This window comes from Bos indicus x Bos taurus, chromosome X, assembly GCF_003369695.1.
Source record: "Bos indicus x Bos taurus breed Angus x Brahman F1 hybrid chromosome X, Bos_hybrid_MaternalHap_v2.0, whole genome shotgun sequence".
Taxonomy (NCBI): Eukaryota; Metazoa; Chordata; class Mammalia; order Artiodactyla; family Bovidae; genus Bos; species Bos indicus x Bos taurus.
In genome coordinates, this window is record NC_040105.1 from 75,975,507 (window position 1) to 75,999,151 (window position 23,645).

Consider the following 23,645-nt stretch of genomic DNA (forward strand, 5'->3'; position numbering starts at 1 on the left):
AGTAGTCCACTTTGCTGGACATACAGGGTAGATTTATGGGAGAGAAAAGTTAGATTATGATCATATTGTGGGGGCTTTATACCTCAGGGTTGCAGTGTTTGAAATTAATTTGACTGACAGTGGGGAGCCTTTGAAGATTTTGTCCAGGGGGTGACTTGAACAGGATGAAGCATAGTTCTCTAAAAAGCCTCAGTTAAAATGCAAATTATGGTGCTCGCTTCGGCAGCACATATACTAAAATTGGAATGATACAGAGAAGATTAGCATGGCCCCTGCGCAAGGATGACACGCAAATTCGTGAAGCGTTCCATATTTTTCTGGGCCATAAAGCTAGCCTTGGTAAATTCAAAAAAATAGAAATCATTCCAAGCATTTTTTCTGACCACAATGCAGTAAGATTAGATCTCAATTACAGGAGAAAAACTATTAAAAATTCCAACATATGGAGGCTGAACAACACGCTGCTGAATAACCAACAAATCAAAGAAGAAATCAAAAAAGAAATCAAAATTTGCATAGAAACGAATGAAAATGAAAACACAACAACCCAAAACCTGTGGGACACGGTAAAAGCAGTTCTAAGGGGAAAGTTCATAGCAATACAGGCACACCTCAAGAAAAAAGAAAAAAGTCAAATAAATAACCTAACTCTACACCTAAAGCAACTAGAAAAGGAAGAAATGAAGAACCCCAGGGTTAGTAGAAGGAAAGAAATCTTAAAAATTAGAGCAGAAATAAATGCAAAAGAAACAAAAGAGACCATAGCAAAAATCAACAAAACCAAAAGCTGGTTCTTTGAAAGGATAAATAAAATTGACAAACCATTAGCCAGACTCATCAAGAAACAAAGGGAGAAAAATCAAATCAACAAAATTAGAAACGAAAATGGAGAGATCACAACAGACAACACAGAAATACAAAGGATCATAAGAGACTACTATCAACAATTATATGCCAATAAAATGGACAACGTGGAAGAAATGGACAAATTCTTAGAAAAGTACAACTTTCCAAAACTGGACCAGGAAGAAATAGAAAATCTTAACAGACCCATCACAAGCATGGAAATTGAAACTGTAATCAAAAATCTTCCAGCAAACAAAAGCCCCGGTCCAGACGGCTTCACAGCTGAATTCTACCAAAAATTTAGAGAAGAGCTAACACCTATCCTGCTCAAACTCTTCCAGAAAATTGCAGAGGAAGGTAAACTTCCAAACTCATTCTATGAGGCCACCATCACCCTAATACCAAAACCTGACAAAGATCCCACAAAAAAAGAAAACTACAGGCCAATATCACTGATGAACATAGATGCAAAAATCCTTAACAAAATTCTAGCAATCAGAATCCAACAACACATTAAAAAGATCATACACCATGATCAAGTGGGCTTTATCCCAGGGATGCAAGGATTCTTCAATATCCGCAAATCAATCAATGTAATACACCACATTAACAAATTGAAAAATAAAAACCACATGATTATCTCAATAGATGCAGAGAAAGCCTTTGACAAAATTCAACATCCATTTATGATAAAAACTCTCCAGAAAGCAGGAATAGAAGGAACATACCTCAACATAATAAAAGCTATATATGACAAACCCACAGCAAACATTATCCTCAATGGTGAAAAATTGAAAGCATTTCCTCTAAAGTCAGGAACAAGACAAGGGTGCCCACTTTCACCATTACTATTCAACATAGTTTTGGAAGTTTTGGCCACAGCAATCAGAGCAGAAAAAGAAATAAAAGGAATCAAAATTGGAAAAGAAGAAGTAAAACTCTCACTATTTGCAGATGACATGATCCTCTACATAGAAAACCATAAAGAGTCCACCAGAAAATTACTAGAAATAATCAATGACTATAGTAAAGTTGCAGGATATAAAATCAACACACAGAAATCCCTTGCATTCCTATACACTAATAATGAGAAAACAGAAAGAGAAATTAAGGAAACAATTCCATTCACCATTGCAACGGAAAGAATAAAATACTTAGGAATATATCTACCTAAAGAAACTAAAGACCTATATATAGAAAACTATAAAACACTGGTGAAAGAAATCAAAGAGGACACTAATAGATGGAGAAATATACCATGTTCATGGATTGGAAGAATCAATATAGTGAAAATGAGTATACTACCCAAAGCAATTTATAGATTCAACGCAATCCCTATCAAGCTACCAACAGTATTCTTCACAGAGCTAGAACAAATAATTTCACAATTTGTATGGAAATACAAAAAACCTCGAATAGCCAAAGCGATCTTGAGAAAGAAGAATGGAACTGGAGGAATCAACCTACCTGACTTCAGGCTCTACTACAAAGCCACAGTTATCAAGACAGTATGGTACTGGCACAAAGACAGAAATATTGATCAATGGAATAAAATAGAAAGCCCAGAGATAAATCCACGCACATATGGACACCTTATCTGTGACAAAGGAGGCAAGAATATACAATGGAGAAAAGACAATCTCTTTAACAAGTGGTGCTGGGAAATCTGGTCAACCACTTGTAAAAGAATGAAACTGGACCACTTTCTAACACCATACACAAAAATAAACTCAAAATGGATTAAAGATCTAAACGTAAGACCAGAAACTATAAAACTCCTAGAGGAGAACATAGGCAAAACACTCTCCGACATACATCACAGCAGGATCCTCTATGACCCACCTCCTAGAATATTGCAAATAAAAGCAAAAATAAACAAATGGGACCTAATTAACCTTAAAATCTTCTGCACATCAAAGGAAACTATTAGCAAGGTGAAAAGACAGCCTTCAGAATGGGAGAAAAAAGTAGCAAATGAAGCAACTGACAAACAACTAATCTCAAAAATATACAAGCAACTCCTACAGCTCAACTCCAGAAAAATAAACGACCCAATCAAAAAATGGGCCAAAGAACTAAATAGACATTTCTCCAAAAAAGACATACAGATGGCTAACAAACACATGAAAAGATGCTCAACATCACTCATTATCAGAGAAATGCAAATCAAAACCACTATGAGGTACCATTTCACACCAGTCAGAATGGCTGCGATCCAAAAGTCTACAAATAATAAATGCTGGAGAGGGTGTGGAGAAAAGGGAACCCTCTTACACTGTTGGTGGGAATGCAAACTAGTACAGCCACTATGGAGAACAGCGTGGAGATTCCTTAAAAAACTGGAAATAGAACTGCCTTATGATCCAGCAACCCCACTGCTGGGCATACACACTGAGGAAACCAGAAGGGAAAGAGACACGTGTACCCCAATGTTCATCGCAGCACTGTTTATAATAGCCAAGACATGGAAGCAACCTAGATGTCCATCAGCAGATGAATGGATAAGAAAGCAATGGTACATATACACAATGGAGTATTACTCAGCCATTAAAAAGAATACATTTGAATCAGTTCTAATGAGGTGGATGAAACTGGAGCCTATTATACAGAGTGAAGTAAGCCAGAAGGAAAAACATAAATACAGTATACTAACGCATATATATGGAATTTAGAAAGATGGTAACAATAACCCGGTGTAAGAGACAGCAAAAGAGACACTGATGTATAGAACAGTCTTATGGACTCTGTGGGAGAGGGAGAGGGTGGGAAGATTTGGGAGAATGGCAATGAAACATGTAAAATATCATGTAGGAAACGAGTTGCCAGTCCAGGTTCGAGGCATGATGCTGGATGCTTGGGGCTGGTGCACTGGGACGGCCCAGAGGGATGGTATGGGGAGGGAGGAGGGAGGAGGGTTCGGGATGGGGAACACATGTATACCTGTGGCGGATTCATTTTGATATTTGGCAAAACTAATACAATTATGTAAAGTTTAAAAATATAATAAAATTAGAGAGAAAAAAAAAAAGAACTATATACTTTAAAAGGGTTAAAATGGGAAATTTTCTATTTATATATAATTTTCCACAATAAAGAAGTAGAAATATGTTTAAAAAAAATGCAAATTATGCCCCTTGAGAGGATAATGCATTAGTTCATTAGCACTTATTAATATCTTCAGTTCAGTTCAATTCAGTCACTCAGTCATGTCCGACTCTTTGTGACCCCATGAATCACAGCACGCCAGGCCTCCCTGTCCATCACCAACTCCCGGAGTTTACTCAAACTCATGTCCATCGAGTCAGTGATGCCATCCAGCCATCTCATTCTCTGTCATCCCCTTCTCCTCCTGCTCCCAATCCCTCCCAGCATCAGAGTCTTTTCCAATGAGTCAGCTCTTCCCATGAGGTGGCAAAAGTATTGGAGTTTCAGCTTCAGCATCAGTCCCTCCAATGAACACACAGGACTGATCTCCTTTAGGATGGACTGGTTGGATCTCCTTGCAGTCCAAGGGACTCTCAAGAGTCTTCTCCAACACCACAGTTCAAAAGCATCAATTCTTCGGCACTTAGCTTTTCACAGTCCAACTCTCACATCCATACATGACCACTGGAAAAATCATAGCTTTGACTAGACGGACCTTTGTTGGCAAAGTAAATATCTCTGCTTTTGAATATGCTATCTAGGTTGGTCATAACTTTCTTTCCAAGGAGTAAGTGTCTTTTAATTTCATGGCTGGAATCACCATCTGCAGTGATTTTGGAGCCCAGAAAAATCAAGTTTGACAGTTTCCACTGTTTCCCCATCTATTTCCCATGAAGTGATGGGACCGGACGCCATGACCTTAGTTTTCTGAATATTGAGCTTTAAGCCAACATTTTCACTCTCCTCTTTCACTTTCATCAAGAGGCTTTTTAGTTCCTCTTCACTTTCTGCCATAAGGGTTGTGTCATCTGCATATCTAAGGTTATTGATATTTCTCCCAGCAATCTTGATTCCAGCTTGTGCTTCTTCCAACCCAGAGTTTCTCATGATGTACTCTGCATATCCATTAAATAAGCATGGTGACAATATGCAGCCTTGATGTACTTTTTCCTATTTGGAACCAGTCTGTTGTTCCATGTCCAGTTCTAACTGATGCTTCCTGACCTGCATACAGGTTTCTCAAGAGGCAAGTCAGGTGATCTGATATTCCCATTTTTTCAGAATTTTCCACAGTTTATTTTGATCCATACAGTCAAAGGCTTTGGGCATAGTCAATAAAGCAGAAATAGATGTTTTAATAATTATCAAGGAGGAAAGTGCTCTGAGGTACTGGGTCACAAGGACAAAACAGAACAATATTGATTAGGAAGAAAAAAGAAGTAAACAAGGTTCAGAGAACAAGTAGTATCTTAATGTACATTGGTACATTAATTGGTACATAATGGCTCTTGGTAGATGGAAGGCAGCAGGAAAACAGCACTAGGCCTAGGATCAGAAGACATAAGGGCATCAAGAGTTGGGGTGCCAGACTAAGTCCCAGGTCAAAGTAAGTGATCTGAAAACAGCTCTGGCCCAGAAACAGCTGTCTTTTCTGCTGACTTGAAATGATACCATGAGAGATTCATTCTATATTATCTGGAAAGAAATTTGTTTGAAAATAACTTGAGACATCTAAGAAAACTCAAATACCACTGAGTAACAGCACTTAATGCACATTATTGGGCTCTAGTTTCATTATTTCTCAAAGTTTCCCTTTTCACATCTGCAAAATGGGGGTAGTACTGTTTTGCCTTGCTCGCATATTTGAGATGAGAGAATGAGAGGGTGAATTGAAATGGTAGATGTTATAGAATGTTGTAAATGGTAAATTGCAAGACCATTATAAGGAAGAATGAGTATTTATAGCTTTCCTTTTTCCCCACAGTACAAGGCAGAGAGCTGGACATTTTCTCATATGTACTTATTAATACTGAATTGAAATGAATTGCTGCAATTTAATATATTTTTGTAAGGATTATATGAAGCTAAAAATCTTTAGTAACAATAAAGACAAAAAAGTCCTTTTTTAGTTCACAGTTGATCTTAGATTCCAGAAGATATACTAATTCAGAGAGAGCAATTATTCACCTTTACCTTTGCTGTAGCCACCGAAGATATTAAGAAGAGGTGGCAAGAATATACAGAAGAACTGTACAAAAAAAGGTCTTAATGACCTGGATAAACACTGTGGTGTGGTCACTCGCCTAGAGACAGACATCCTGGAGTTTGTAGTCAAGTTGGTCTTAAGAAGCATTACTACAAACAAAGTTAGTGGAGGTGATGGAATTTCAGCTGAGCTATTTGATGCTATGAAAAGTGCTACACTCAATACGCCAGCAAATTTGGAAAACCCAGCAGTGACCACAGGACTGGAAAAGATCAGTTTTCATTCCAATCCCAAGGAAGGGCAATGCCAAAGAATGTTCAAACTACCACACAATTGTACTAATTTCATATGCTAGCTAGGTAATGCTCAAAATCCTTCAAGATAGGGTTGAACAGTATGTGAACTGGGAACTTCCAGACGTACAAGCTAGATTTAGAAAAGGCAGAGGAACCAGAGATCAAATTGTCAACATCCATAAGGTCATAGAAAAAGCAAGGGAATTCTGGAAAAACATCTACTTCATTGACTACACTAAGGCCGTTGACTGTGTAGATCACAGCAAACTGGGGAATTCTGAAAGAGATGGAAATACCAGACCACCTTACTTGCCTCCTAAAAAACCTGTATGCAGGTTAAGAAGCAACACTTAGTAAGGAACAAGATGGTGGAAGATTAGGTGGATGTGGAGTACATCTCTGTCCACAGATGCATCAGGAATACACCTTCAGACACAGAATTGCCTGCAAAACACCAGCTGAGAATGGACAGGAGTACCTGGCCACTGTAAAAGAATATATAGAACCATGTAAATCTTAGTAGGATGAAGGAACTAGAGGAAAAACAAGAGTGTTAGTAAGACTGGGCCTGCCCCTGGACAGTGGGGAAACTGAAACAGGGGTCCAATCCCCACATAGGGGTAATTGTCTGTGTCAGAGGAGAAACATTTAGGGCCGAGAGTGAATCGGCTGATCCATGGAAGCCTAAATGGGATGAGAATCAGACAGTCCTTGCTGCAGCCATACATGCCCTGTACAAGGATGCAGGTCCCCTAGTAGGTGCAGCGACTGGGAGCAGGAGCATAGAGATTGTGGAGTAATCCCAAGGTGAGGGCTGCTGTTGACTGTGTAGATATGGACCAAGGGGATGTGAGCAAGAAGACTGTGGTGGGAAATGCCTGTGGAGGAAAGCCTCAGAACCAAGGCAATACTGCTGAGTCATGCATAGGGGATAGAGTCATCACCATAGCCTCTCTCTCCCCACATGCCAGCAGGTGAGCAATAGAGAGGCTGGCCCCTCAAGTGCCTGACAGGCAGAACAACAGAGTAGAACCCCACCCAGGGTGCCCCTTTAAGTGCCTGATGCATCAGAGAAGGACCCCAGGCAAGGGAGCCCTCTAAGTGACTGAATGGGTGGAGCAACACAGAAAGACTAGCCAAAGGTGCCTTCTGATTGCCAGCTACAAGAGACTCATAAAAAGACTCTGACAGGGCCATAACTCCTGTGGCTGAGGCAGTCCATGTCCCTACACACTTGATGCCATCAGGGTCCCTGTAACCCAAGCAGCTGTGCCACCTTCAGGCTCAATCTTCACTGGGGCAGAGCTGCCACTGGCAAAAAATGTCTTGTATCTATGTATGTGGTGTAGCTTCTGCTGTGACTTTCTTTGTGATCATGTGGATTGTGGCCTGCCAGGTTTCTCTGTCAGTGGGATTCTCCAGGCAAGAATACTGGAGTTTGTTGGCCAATACTGGTTGCCATACCCTTCTAGAGCACTGCATTTCCTGCAGCCCTAGCCACCAAGTCCCCTGAGTACCTGGTGCTGCCAGAAGCCCTGTGACCCAAGCAGCCACACCACCTCTATACCTGGCCCTCAATGAAACAGACCCAAGTCCTCCAGGGCAGCCTCAGGAGCAAACCCCAGTGGATGACCCACATGCAGAGGGGGAAATAAAACCAAAATGGAAACCCAGGGGCAGTGTGGCTAAGGAAGAAGACTCAAAACCTTCCCACAAGTTGTACAAGCTGCAGATCAAATCCACATGATCAACTAGGCAGACTCTGTGTCTATGGAATATATGAAAGGACACTGAGAGCTCCCCGCCCCCCCCCCACACACACACACAAAAACCGCACTAGCTCTGATAGCTGTGGACACTGGAGGCAAGAACACACAGGAGTAGGACCAGATTAAAATCTGAGCTGCCCCCACAGCAGGTCTAGAGACCAACGCAGTGTTAGAGGGGATCCTAGGGAAGTGAGGTGGACTGTGACTTCCAGAGAGGGAAAGGATGCTGACAGCAGAGACTCGTGAAAAATATTTATTAATCTCATTTTGACTTTTTATGTAGTTTCCTTTGGATGTTTTTTCTTTTTTCTCCCCCCATCTTTTTTCCTCTGTTGTAGCTGTCAATTTTATTAGCACTATGACATCTAACTAAGCTTTTGAGTTATTTTTTTTTCAATCACACTTTTTATTGCTGTTATAAACCTCTGCCTCTACGTTGGCCTTTTGGATTTCTGTGGAGTTCCCTCCCCCCCCCCCTTTTTTTTCTTCTTTCTTAATTATAATTTTTAAATATTTACAACCTATTATTGTTTTCTATTGTTTTTCTACATTTATCCCTTTGTTTGCTTTTCACACTCTTCTTTTCTCCTTGCAATTAATCTTTAATATATATATAAATCTTCTTTATCTACCTCTATTTAACTTTGCACTTCTATTCTTTCTTTTTTTCTCACCATATTTGTTAGTTTTATTTGCATTGTTTTATTCCCCAGTTGGCACCTTGTTTTAGCTTTGTTTTCCAGTTTGTGCTTTAGTTAGTTTTGTTAACTGGTGGATATCATATTTCATTTCCTTTATTTGCCAGGTTAATCTATTGTACCTTATTTTTGTTGGACTGCTTTGATTTTGCTTATGGGTGTATAGGTATATATTCCATTATTTAATTACTATTTGCATGAATTTTGTAATTGCCATTTGTCTGGGGTTCATTTTTTGTTTGTTTGTTTCTGGGTATTTTTTTAAAATTTCATTTAATGCAATAACAAGCCACCTATGGAATCTCTGTTCATGGCCAGAGATCAAGCCCTGATTCTTTGGAATGGGAGTACTGATTCCAAGACCTTAGACAACCAGAAAATTCCTAACCCTAGGGAGTATCAACTAGTGAGAACTCCCACAAAGGAAACCACTTGAATACAAGACCCACCATCACCCACTACCAGTAGCACCCTGTGCAGGACACCTCATCCAAACAACAAACAAGATAAAATTACAAACCCAATCATCAGCAGACAGGATTACCATCTCACTCAACCTTGACCATCAGAGGGAAGGGGAAAAAAACTCAGCACAAATCTCACCCCATATGAAGCTTACACAAACGACTGGACCAATGTTAGGAGGGCAGAAACCAAAAGGAAGAAAGAAGTTAACCTTGAAGACTGGGAAAAAGAGACCTCAAACACAATAAGCTTATAAAAATAATGAAAAGGCAGAGAAATACTGCAGAAACAAAGGAACAAACTATAAACACAGAAGTCCAAATAAATGAAAAGTAAATAGGCAAACTACCTGAAAAATAATTCAGAATAATTATAGTAAAGATGATCCAAAAACCTTGAAAATAGAATGGAGAAAATGTAAGAATCAATTAACAAAGACTTAGACTATTTAAAGAATAAGCATACAGAGGCAAACAACACAATTACTGAAATTAAAAATATTCTAGAAGGAATCAATAGCAGAATATCTGAAGCAGAAGAACGGATCAGTAAGCTGGAAGATAAAATGGTGGAAATAACTGCTAAAGAGCAGAATAAAGGAAAAATAATGAAAAGAACTGAGGATAGTCTCAGAAACCTCTGGGACAATATTAAACACACCAACAGTTGAACTATAGGGGTCCCAGAAGAAGAATAGAAAAGAAAGAGTATGAGAAAATTTTTGAAGAGATTATAGTTGAAAATTTCCCTAACATAGAAAAGAAAATAGTTAATCAAGTCCAAGAGTTGCAAAGAGTCCTATACAAGGAGAAAAATGACAAGGCACATACTAACCAAACTAACAAAGATTAAACACAAAGAAAGAATACTAAAAGCAGCAATGGAAAAACAAATAACATACAAGAGGAACCCCATATGTCTGTGTAACAGCTGATCTTTCAGCAGAAACTCTGAAGGCCAGAAAGGAATGGCAAAATATATTTAAAGTACTGAAAGGGGAAAATCTACAACCAAGATTAATATACCTAGCAAGGATTTCATTCAAAATTGATAGAGAAATAAAAAGATTTTCAGACAAACAAAAGTTAAGAGAATTCCATACCACCAAACCAGCTTTACAACAAATGTTAAAGGGACTTATACAGTCAGGAAATACAAGAGAAGAAAAAGATCTACAAAAACAAACCCCAAACAATTAAGAATGGCAATAGGAACCAATAGGCAATATATTAATAGGCAAAAAAATAAATAAAAAAGGCAATATATCAATAATTACTTTAAATATAAATGGATTAAATGCTCCAACTAAAAGACACAGACTGGCTGAATGGATACAAAAACAAGACCCATATACATGCTGTCTAAAAAAAACCCACTTCAGACCTGAAGACACATACAGACTGAAAGTGAGAGGATGGAAAAATATATTCCATGCAAATGGAAAGCAAAAGAAAGCTGGAGTAGCAATCCTCATATCGACAAAATAGACCTTAAAATAAAGAATATTAAAGGAGATGTGGAAGGACACTACATAATGATCAAGGGATGAATCAAAGAGGAAGACATAACAATTGTAAATATCTATGCACCCAATGTGGGAGCACCTCAATATATAAGACAAACACTAACCGACATAAAAGGAGAAATTGGCAGTAACACAGTAATAATAGGAGACTTTAACAACCCACTTACACCAATGGAAAGACCATTAAAACAGAAAATTAGTAAGGGAACACAGTCTTAAGTGATACATTAGACAAGATGGACTTCATTGATATTTTCAGGACATTCCATCCAAATGCAGAATACGCCTTCTTCTCAAGTGCACATGGAACATTCTCCAGGATAGACCACACCTTGGGTCATAATTCAAACCTCAGTAACTTTAAGAATATTGAAATCATAATCAAACATCTTTTTGGACCACAACACTATGATACTAGATAGCAATTACAAGAAAAAAAAAAAAAAACATAAAACACACAAGCACATGGAGATTAAGTAATACATTTCTAAGTAACAGGTGACAGACGAAGTCAAAACAGAAATCAAAAAAATTTTATTTGAATTTTTTTAATTTAAATTTATTTATTTTAGAAACAAATGACAATGAAATCATGACAACTGAAAACCTCTGGGATGCAGCAAAAGCATTTCTAAGAGGGAAGTTTATAGCAATACAATCCTACCTCAAGAAACAAGAAAAGAACATTGAATAGACAGCCTAACTTTATACCTAAAACAACTTGAAAAAGAAGAACTAAAAACTCCAAAAATTAGCACAAGGAAAGAAATCATAAAGATCTGAGCAGAAGTAAATGAAAAAGAAAGTAAAAAAATAGTAATGATTAATAAAACTAAAAGCTGGTTCTTTGAGAAGAGAAATAAAACTGACAAACACTTAGCCAGACTCATCAAGAAAAAAAGAGAGAAGAATCAACCCAACAATATTAGAAATGAAAAATGAGGGGTTACAACAGACAATGCAGAAATACAAAGGATTATAAGAGACTATTATTAACGACTGTATGGTAATGAAAAGGATAACCTGGAAGAAATGGTCATGTTCTTAGAAAAGTTCAATCTTCCAAGACTGAACCAGGAAGAAACAGAAATTATGAACAACCCAATTACAAGCACTGAAATCGAAACAGTGACCAAAAATCTCCCTGAAAACAAAAGCTCAGGACCAGACAGCTTCACAGGTGAATTCTATCAAACATTTAGACAAGAGCTAATGCCTATCCTTCTAAAACTCTTTCAAAAAATTGCAGAGGAAAGAACACGTCCAAACTCATTCTATGAGGCCACCATTACACTGATATCAAAACTCGACAAAGACAACACACAAAAAAGAAAACTACACTGATGAACATAGATACAAAAATCCTAAACAAAATTCTAGCAAACAGAATTCAATAATGTATTAAAAAGCTCATAAACCATGATCAAGTTGGGTTTATCCCAGAGATGCAAGGATTCTTCAATATACACAAATCAATCAATCTGACACACCATATTAACAAATTGAAAGAGGAAAATCATATGATAATCTCAACAGATGCAGAAAAGCCTTTGAAAAAATTCAGCACCCACTTATGCTTAAAACACTTCAAAAAATGGGCTTAGAAGGAACCTACCTCAACACAGTAAAGGCCATATATGATAAGCCCACAGCAGACGTTATTCTCAATGGTGAAAAACTGAAAGCATTCCCCCTAAGATCAGAAACAAGACAAGGGTATCCACTTTCACCACTATTACTCAAATAGTTTTGGAAGTCCTAGCTACAGCAATCAGAGAAGAAAAAGAAATAAAAGGAATCCAGGTCAGCAAAGAAGAAGTAAAGCTCTCAGTGTCTGCAGATGACATGATACTTTACAGAAAACCCTAAAGATACTACCAGAAAATTACTAGAGCTAATCAGTGAATTTAGCAAGGTTGCAGGATACAAAATCAATACACAGAAATCACTTGCATTTCTATATACTAACAATGAAAAATCAGAGAGGGAAATTAAGGACTCAATCCCATTCATCATTGCAACAAAAAAGAATAAATTGCCTAGGAATAAACCTACCTACAGAGACAAAATAACTCTACTCAGAAAATTATAAGACATGGATAGAAGAAATAAAAAATGACATAAACAAATGGAGAGATATTCTGCATTCCTGGGTAGGAAGAATCAATACTTTGAAAATGACTATACTGCCAAATGCAATTTACATATTCAATGTAATTCCTATCAAATTACCAATGACAATTTTCACAGAACTAGAAAAAAACTTCACAATTCATATGGAAATACAAAAGACACCAAGTAGCCAAAGCAGTCTTGAGAAAGAAGAATGGAACTAAAGGAATCAACCTTCCTTACTTCAGATTATACTACAAAGCTACAGTCATCAAGACAATATGGTACTGAGGAAAAAAAAAAAAAACAGAAATATATGCTTATGGAACAAGTTAGAAAGCCCAGAGACAAACCCATGTACTTATGGGTAACTTATTTTTGAAAAAGCAAGCAAGAATATACAATGGGGCAAAGACAGCCTCTTCAATAAATGGTGCTGGGAAAACTGGACAGCTACAGGTAAAAGAATGAAATTAGAACAATTCCTAATTGCATACACAAAGATAAACTCAAAAAGGATTAAATACCTAAATGTAAAACCAGAAACTGTAAAACTCTTAGAGGAAAACATAAGCAGAACACAAAATGACATAAATCAAAGCAAGATTCTCTATGACCCACTTCCTAGAATAATGGAAATAAAAACAAAAGTAAACAAGTGGGACCTGATTAAACTTAAAAGATTTTGCACAGGAAAGGAAACTATAAGCAAGGTGAAAAGACAACCCTCAGAATGGGAGAAAATAATAACTAATGAAACAACTGTTAATAATTTCTAAAATATACAAGCCTCTCATACAACTCAATACCATAAAAACAGAAAACCCAATTAAAACGTGGGGAAAAGACTCAAACAGACATTTCTCCAAAGAAGACATACATATGGCTAACAAACACATGAAAAGATGCTCAGTATCACTCATTATTAGAAAAATGCAAATCAAAACCACAAAGAGATATCACCTCACGCTGGTCAGAATGGCCATCATCAAAAAGTCTACAAACAAAAAAATGCTGGAGAGGGTGTGGAGAATAGGGAACTCTTTTGCACTGTTTGTGGAATGTAAATTGATATAGTCCCTATGGAAGACGGTATGGAGATTCCTTAAAAAACTAGCAATAAAACCACCATATGCCCCAGCAATCCACCTCCTTGGCATATACCCCAAGGAAACCAAAATTGAAAGAGACACATGTATCCCATTGTTCATTGCAGCACTATTTACAATAGCTAGAACATGGAAGCAACCTAGATGTCCATCAATAGATGAATGTATAAAGAAATTGTGGTACATATACACAATGGAATATTACTCAGGCATTTAAATAGGAATCCATCTGAGTCAGTTCTAATGAGGTGGTGATCCTAGAGCCTATTATACAGAGTGAAGTAAATCAGAAAGTAAGATAAATATCATATACTAATGCATATATAAGGAATCTAGAAGAATGGTACCAAAAATTTTATTTGCAGGGCAGCAGTGGAGACACAGACATAGAGAACAGACTTATAGATGCAGGTAACAGGGAGGCGAGGCTGAGCCGTATGGAGAGAGTAACATGGAAACTTACATTATCATATGTAAAATTGATAGCCAATGGAATTTGCTGTATGTCTCAGGAACTCTGTATCAGCCTAGAGGGGTGGAATGGGGAAGGACATGGGAAGGAGGCTCAAGAGGGAGGGGACGTATGTATACCTATGGCTGATTCATGTTGAGGTATGACAGAAAATAACAAAATTTTGTAAAGCAATCATCTTTCAATTAAAAATAAATTTTAAAAAAGAAGCAACAGTTAGAACCAGATCTGGAACAACGGACTAAATCCAAATTGGGAAAGGAGTGTGTCAAGGTTGTATATTGTCTCCTTGCTTTTTAAACTTATACACAAGATACATCATCCTTGAAATGCTGGGCTGGATGAAGCACAACCTGCAATCAACATTGCCAGGAGAAATATAAATAAACTCAGATACGCAGATAACACCACCCTACCAGCAGATAGCAAAGAGGAACTAAAGAGCCTCTTGGTAAAGGTGGAAGAGGAGAGTGAAAAATCTGGCTCAGCACTCAATATTAAAAAATCTAAGATCATGGCATCTGGTCCCATCACTTCATGGCAAATAGATGAAGAAACAGTGGAAACAGAGACAGACTTTATTTTCTTGAGCTCCAAAATCACTGTGGACAGTGACAGCAGCCATTAAATTAAATGACACTTGCTCCTTGCAAGAAAAGCTATGACAAACCTAGACAGCATATTAAAAAGTAGAGACATCATTTTGCTGACAAAGATCTGTATAGTCAGAGCAATGGTTTTTTCCAGTAGTCATTATTGACTTAAAAAAGATGTACAACCTGTGAGTTGTGAGTTAAGTTTTATTTGGGGCAAAATGAGGACTGCAGCCTGGGAGGCAGCATCTCAGATAGCTCTGAGAGACTGCTCCAAAGCAGCAGTTTCTCAATATAAGCAGTCGATATATAAGGTTTTGGTGAAGTGGGGGTTCAATACTATGAAGCACTTATTTTACAAAAGGTTTTCTGTTAGTCATGAGAATCTGATTTCACTATGAAGGGATTTAGTGCTTCTCTAGATATGAGGAGATGCAAGGATTGAGATCATAAAATCTATTCCTAAAAACATCCAACTATCTAAAGACCTGTCCTGCCAGATTCCCTGGAGCACAGAGTGTCTCACTCCACCCTGAACTCCTTCAGGGGTTGTTGAAGGTCAACAGCTATAGCAGCATGGGGTTCAATCTCCATAGAGGCAGATAGCAAACACCTTTGCTGTTCAGTTGTTGGCAATGCTCTTGGTAAGTGGCAATTTGTAGTTGACATCATGTATGGATGTGAGACTTGGGCCATAAAAAAGGTTGAAGATCAAAGAATTGATGCTTTTGAATTGTGCTGGAGAAGACTCTTGAGTGTCCCTTGGAGACTGGGGATCAAACCAGTCAATCCTCAAGGAAATCAACCCTGAACATTCATAGGAAGGACTGATGCTCAAGCTGAAGCTCCAAGACTTGGCCACCTGATGTGAAGGTGCACCTCATTTGGAAACAACCCTGATGCTGGGAAAGATTGAGGGCAGGAGGAGAAGGGGGTGACAGAGGACGAGATGGTTGAATGGCAATACTGATTCAATGAGCATGAGTTTGAGCAAACTCCTGGAGGTAGTGAAGGGCAGAGGAGTCCTCTGGTGTGCTGCAGTCCCTGGGGTCACAAAGACTTGGACATGACTGAGTGACTGAACAACAACTGCAAATATTTATGGCTAAGTCTGCTGAAGTCCAAATTTGCTTTAGACTATCACCAGCTTCTAATTAAGCTCAGATTTAGAGTGCTTCTCTATGCTATTTAACTTTTTAAAAAGTGATCTAGTATGATTCGTTTATTGAATCAACTTTTGTGTTTAATTTTATTATAAGAAAGTAGATAATTATTTTGCTGTAAAGGCTTCATATCAGTAGTTACTGATTTTTACCTTATTTTATCTTTGCTAGAGCTCTTTGATCATTCCAAGAATTTAAAATTTGAAGGGAAAATGTTAAAAGCCTTTAAATTTAAAAATGTATTCTCCTGATCTTCAAGTTGTAGTCAATTTTATAGGGCCTAAGTCCTGTATTTCAAAGCACTCTGCAATGGGTTTGAAATGCTTCCAGCTCTTATTATCTCTCTTGGTTCTCTGCTTCCTTAAATGCATCCCAATCTTTCTAGACATCTTCAATACAAATGAACTTTTCTAAATTGATATAGGTCAGTGAAAGGACATATGTGTAAGGGAAAAATAAGATTTGCTTATGGAGATCTCAGTTTTTAGAAGAACAAATATTAAAATTTGAGTTAGTAGACCTGCTTTCTAGTCCTTGGCCAGAATTTTACTCTATTTGGCAAGTCACTTTCCCCTTCAGGGACATAGTTTCTCTATAAATAAAATGATTTACTGACCTAGAACATGTCTAAAGTCTCTTCCACTTCCATTAGATGAATTTTCATGACTGACAGTAAGAGATAAAATTCTCCCCATTGGCCTAAGTGAGTGATGTCAAAGAACCTGCACATGCTAATTGTTTCATTACGTTACAAGGCTCTTGTAGCAAAATATCATGGAAAACCACTTGTTTAAGTACTCTTGTCTAAGTACTCTTCTGATTATAAACTTTAGATTCTGCGCAAGGCCTTTTATAGTACTTGGTTGATGTATCTCATCACCCACACAGTGACATTTCAAAAGATGTAACCAGGAGTTATTCTCATTAGAATTACTTGGGATGAATGTTGTACAGTTCCATTCCAACCTGCTATAAATAATGATATCCTGAGTGGATGAGGACTGGAAATTTGTAGCTTATCAAGGTCTTCAGCTGATTCTAATGTTCACTAAGGTTTGATAATTGTGGAATACAAGGTTAGAGTCAGTCAAGATTATGTCAGATACAGGGAGAAGTAGAATAATTGTGCTTTGAAAAAAGTACTTGCTGAGGTGGGAATAGTGTGGGTGAGGAGGTAGCACACTTAGCATAATAAAAACAAATACCTGCCTATGGAACATCAAAAGCAGCTGAAGAACATAGTAGACTTGAAACTAAGCACAAGATTACATGAGAATTAATCTTCAGGGGGGGAAAGTGAAATGTAAACATTTGACATTTTAAAAAAATCACTCAAATTAAAGATATTGTACGTGTAGAGAGTAAAGTTAGTAACATCTTTAAGCTGTCCTGATTTTATTAAGAGGACCACTCACTACTTTTCCTCAGAGACCAGGAGTGTGACACTGGAATTGGAATTTTCCCTTTGGAAGGTGGAATTTCTCTGAATGGTTTAAAAAAAATCATTAAGAGCTTCTCTGTACCTGAAATGCCAAAGCTTGCAGGAGAAATAGTAGAAAGAAAGCTAGAGGAAAAGGAAAATGTGAGAAAGAATATGGAAAACAACAAATGAGTCAGGGAAAGGAACTAATCAAAGAGAGTTTATAGAAATAAAAACAGAAGGTAAGGAATGTAAAATAGAGACTAGTATTGAATAAAGCTTGAAAGGTTAAAGAAGAAAACTAGGTAAATGGCTTCAGAGGAGAACTCTAACTTGACACATGAAAGGAAACATAGTTTGATTCTGTATCTAATATGGAATAGGGTCCTCTGAAAGTCTTTGTGCTCATACAAATGACTTTCTTCTTGAATTCGAAAGCTGGTTTCAGGGTTGTTCCTGCCTTAAAATATCTTTAAGAACTGGTCTTTTAAAAAAGAAAACATTCAAATCCCTTTGCACATGATTGGTTATATATTACTCTGCCAAAGAGACAAATTCTTAACCATGGGTAACAGTGTTAGCCTTAGGTATAGTGATAGGCTCTACTTTGTGATTCAAGGTTAAAGGGTTCCCACTCAGAACCTTATTCTTTACTAGTCTGGCCTGAAATTCCCAGCGAAGAGTCATTCCAGTTCATTAGCTTCGTCTCAATATTCTCTGTTAAAATGCAAGCATCATTGCTGGAAGAGGTAACATATTAACCAGTTCACACCATTAACATTTATTAGTTTTCTCATAATAGCTCTAACGTCTTTCTTTGGAACAAGGCCTGGAGGAAATGGGATAAATCCCCATAAGTTTAAAATTAGTTGGTGGGGGGAGTGGAGAAAATGGTCACAAGGGCATTATGGTATTAGAAAAAACTGTAAGAACAGAGTTTTTATAATATTCCATTTAAAGTTGACCTGAGAAGGGTTGGTGAAGGCCAGGAGAAATTGAAGGGAAAGGTATGAAATGGACTCCTCAGAAATCGGTATTCATGGACTTTATATATAAGGTGGAGGAAAAGTGTTGGGAAAAGGTATAGACACAAGAAGATATTTTGGGATGGGAAGATGGGGTGAAGGGATAAAAAGCTCTGAAGACCATACTCTTGGTAAGACCTCTCTGAAGCTCAGTTTTCTCATTTGTTAAGATGAGGGGAATGGACGAGATAATATCAAAACTCCTTCAGAGGATAAGATTCTTGGATTTTTACTTCACAGTGTGATCCAGGGCCTTCAGTTCCTGGTAAAGTTGAGTTCCTAGTGTACATACTGTTAACAAGCACTCTGATTGGATGTGTGAAACAAATGAAAGATTTGAATAATAGCTTGCTGGCTGGTCTGTCTGTTGGTAAAAGTCCAACTTATTAAGGATTGAAGTGCATTCTTATAGTGTTAAATGCCTATACATAGGTTTTAATAACTAGAAAGAAGGTATAATGGGTTTCTGCAGTTTCAACTTTCTTTCAGAGAATGGCATTGCTGAGAAGTAATGTCTCTTCCTGGGGAGACAGTCAAGAAAAGAAAAGATTAACAAATTTTCAGTCTGTTGATAATTCACCAAGATATACTGAACCTAAAAGAAATGCCTTGGCCATTATATGAAAATGGTATCATAGGATAGATAATCTTATTTTCAATAAACTATATGCACATATGGCGGTTTAGTCACTAAGTTCTGTCGGACTTTTGCGATCCTATGGACTGTAGCACGCCAGTCTCCTCTGTCCGTGGGGTTTCCTAGGCAAGAATACTGGAGTGGGTTCCCATTTCCTTCCCCAGGGAATCTTCTTGACCCAGGGATCAAACCTAGGTCTCTTGTACTCAGGCAGATCTCTTTCATTGCAGGCAGATTTCTGAGTCACCAGAGAAGCCATATACATACTTATAAATGTGTAGTAAAACCCTCCCAGCCCTCCTAGTAACTTAGCAGAAAGAAAAGATGTGCTTTAAACATTTATTGATACCTAAATATAATGCCCTTCACTGAGTTCATGAGAAGTAAGTAGAAGTTCAGTAACCTTCAATCCTCTGGCAAGGAGGGCCAAGACCTATTGCCCTCAGAGATGAATTGGAAGGTTACCAGAGTTAATTAAGCCCAGTTCTCTCATTTTAAAGTTGACAAGGTGACTTGGCCAGGATACCATAGTGATATGGAGACAAAAGCTAGTGATACGGAGGCAAAACAAGTCTCCTGAGTGCCTACAGAGGCAGTGTGCCATCATAATAGAGTACAGACTTTAGAAAGGCAAACATGTGTTCAAACACCAAAAGTATTACTTCCTAACTATGTGACCTCAAATTAGTTACCAAATCTTTCTGTGTTTATTTTGAATTACAAAATAATTGTTTTAAAAGTTGTGCTGGTTTCTGCCATACAAAAATGTGAATCAGCCACAAGTATATATATATTCCCTTCCTTCTTGCCTGAAGAATTATGGATGGATGTTCATAACATTGTACAGGAGGCAGTGGTCAAAGCCATCCCCAAGAAAAAGAAATGGAGAAAGGCAAAAAGGTTGACTGAGGAGGCCTTACAAATAGCTGAGAAAAGAAGAAAAGTAAAAGGCCAAGGAGAAAAGGAAAGATATATCCATCTGACTGCAGAGTTCCCCAAAAAAGGAGAGATAAGAAGGCCTTCTTAATGGAACAATGCAAATAAATACAGGAAAACAATAGAATGGCAAAAACTGGAGATCTCTTCAAGAAAATGAGAGATACCAAGGGAACATTTTATGCAAAGATGGACACAATAAAGGACAGAAATGGTATGGACCTAACAGAAGCAGAAGATATTAAGAAGAGGTGGCAAGAATACACAGAAGAACTATACAAAAAAAGTCTTAATGACCTGGATAAACACGGTGGTGTGGTAACTCACCTAGAGCCAGACATTCTGGACTTTGAAGTCACGTGGGCCTCAGGAAGCATTAATACTACAAACAAAGTTAATGGAAGTGATGGAATTCCAGCTGAGCTATTTTAAGTCCTAAAAGATGATGTTGTGAAAGTGCTGTACTCAATATGATAGCAAATTTGCAATACTCAGCTGTGGCCACAGGACTGGAAAAGTCAGTTTTCATTCCAATCACAAAGAAAGTCAAAGCCTAAGAATACCCAAACTACCACACAATTGCACTCATTTAACATGCTAGCAAGGTAGTGCTCAAAATCCTACAAGCTAGGTTTCGACAGCATGTGGATCAAGAACTTACAGATATACAAACTGGATTTAGAAAAGGCAGAGGAACCAGAGATCAAATTGCGAACATTCGTTGGATCATAGAAAAAGCAAGGGAATTTCAGGAAAACGTCTACTTCTGCTTCATTGACTACACTAAAGCCTTTGACTGTGTGGATTAAAACAAACTGTGGAAAATTCTGAAAGTGATAGAAATACCAGACCACTTTACCTGCTTCCTGAGAAACCTGTAAACAGATCAAGAAGAAACAGTTAGAACCAGACATGGAACAACGGATTGGATCCAAATTGAGAAAAGAGTATGTCAAGGCTGTATATTGTCACTCTGCTTGTTTAACTTCTATGCAGAGTACATCATGCTTGAAATGCTGTGCTGGATGAAGCACAAGCTGGAATCAAGGTTGCTGGGAGAAATATCAAAACCTCAGATATGCAGATGACATCAGCCTATTGGCAGAAATCCTGGAGGAACTGAAGAGCCTCTTGATGAAGGTGAAAGAGGAGAGTGAAAAAGGTAGTTTAAAACTCAACATTCAAAGAGCTAAGATCCTGGCATCTGGTCCCATCACTTCATGGCAAACAGATGGGGAAGCAGTGGAAACAGTGACAGACTTTATTTTCTTGGGCTTCAAAATCACTGAGGACAGTGACTGCAGCCATGAAATTAAAAGACGCTTGCTCCTTGGAAGAAAAGCTATGACAAACTGAACAGCATATTAAAAAGTAGAGACATCACTTTGCTGACAAAGGTCCATATAGACAGAGCAGTGGTTTTTCCAGTAATCGTGTTTGGATGTGAGAATTGAACCATAAAGAAGGGTGAGCACAAAAGAATCGATGCTTTTGGATTGTGCTGGAGAAAACTCTTGAGAGTCCTTTGTTCTGAAAGGAGATCAAACCAGTCAAGCCTCAAAGAAATCAACCTTGAATATTCATTGGAAGAACTAATGCTCAACTAAAGTTTCAATACTTTGGCCACCTGATGTGAAGAGCTGCCTCATTGGAAAAGACCCTGATGCTGGGAAAGATTGAAGGCAGGAAGAGAATGGGCAACAGAGGATGAGATGGTTGGATGTCATCACTGACTCGATGGACATAAGTTTGAGTAAGCTCTGGGAGTTGGTGATGGACAGAGAAGCCTGACATGCTGCAGCCCATGGGGTCACAAAGAGTTGGACATGACTGAGCAACTGAACTGAATTGAACTACTTCTTTTGCATGAAATTTCTGACTCCTAGTTAGGTTATTAGTATTGCTTTTTTTTTTTTTTTTTCCATTTTTAGAGATTTCTATGTGCTGAGTCACTTCAGTCATGTAAGACTCTTTGGGACCCTATGGGCCGTAGCTCAATAAGCTCCTCTATCCACGAGATTCTCCAGGCAAGTACACTGTAGTGGTTTGACAGGCCCTCTTCAGAGGATCTTCTGGACCCAGGGATGGAACCTGCATCTCTTATGTCTCCTGCATTGGCAGGTAGATTCTTTACCATTAGCACCACCTGGTAAGGTATCTATGATTCCCATTTTAAAAAACGGATTTTCCAAATGATACCACTCAGTCATCTGCCTATTGATATGTCTTATCCAGTGATTTCATATCGGTTGAATACAGAAGTGGAATAGCCCTGAATATAGCATTTCCTCACTTGATATGTGTGCCAGAAGTCAGCCAATTTGAACTCAAGGGATCAAAATGTGAGGATTCTCTTGCCAACTTCCCTAATGTGACCTGGGGCATTTTGAGAAGCATTTGTACATTAAGATCCAAGGCAGCTTGCATTCAACCGTTTCATTTGTTTGTTTTTTTTTTTTTTTTAATTTTATTTTATTTTTAAACTTTACATAATTGTATTAGTTTTGCCAAATATAAAAATGAATCCACCACAGGTATACATGTGCTCCCCATCCTGAACCCTCCTCCTACCTCCCTCCCCATACCATCCCTCTGGGTCGTACCAGTGCACTAGCCCCAAGCATCCAGTATCGTGCATTGAACCTGGACTGGCATCTCGTTTCATACATGATATTTTACATGTTTCAATGCCATTCTCCCAAATCTTCCCACCCTCTCCCTCTCCCACAGAGTCCATAAGACTGTTCCATACATCAGTGTCTCTTTTGCTGTCTCGTACACAGGGTTATTGTTATCATCTTTCTAAATTCCGTATATATGCGTTAGTATACTGTATTGGTGTTTTTCCTTCTGGCTTACTTCACTCTGTATAATAGGCTCCAGTTTCATCCACTTCATTAGAACTGATTCAAAAGAATTCTTTTTAGTGGCTGAGTAATACTCCATTGTGTATATGTACCACAGCTTTCTTATCCATTCATCTGCTGATGGATATCTAGGTTGCTTCCATGTCCTGGCTATTATAAACAGTGCTGTGATGAACATTGGGGTACACGTGTCTCTTTCCCTTCTGGTTTCCTCAGTGTGTATGCCCAGCAGTGGGATTGCTGGATCATAAGGCAGCAAAAATAAACAAATGGTACCTAATTAACCTTAAAAGCTTCTGCACATCAAAGGAAACTATCAGCAAGGTGAAAAGACAGCCTTCAGAATGGGAGAAAATAATAGCAAATGAAGCAACTGACAAACAACTAATCTCAAAAATATACAAGCAACTCCTACAGCTCAACTCCAGAAAAATAAATGACCCTATCAAAAAATGGGCCAAAGAACTAAATAGAAATTTCTCCAAAGAAGACATACAGATGGCTAACAAACACATGAAAAGATGCTCAACATCACTCATTATCAGAGAAATGCAAATCAAGACCACTATGAGGTACCATTT

General features: G+C 38.0%; 1 non-coding gene across 1 annotated transcript; it reads left to right on the forward strand.

Annotated features, from left to right (window-relative positions):
* Nucleotides 1-210: 210 nt before the first annotated feature.
* On the forward strand, nt 211-317 carry LOC113888319. The gene has a single exon (XR_003509945.1). It is a non-coding gene; the product is annotated as a U6 spliceosomal RNA (small nuclear RNA).
* The last annotated feature ends 23,328 nt before the right edge of the window (nt 318-23,645 follow it).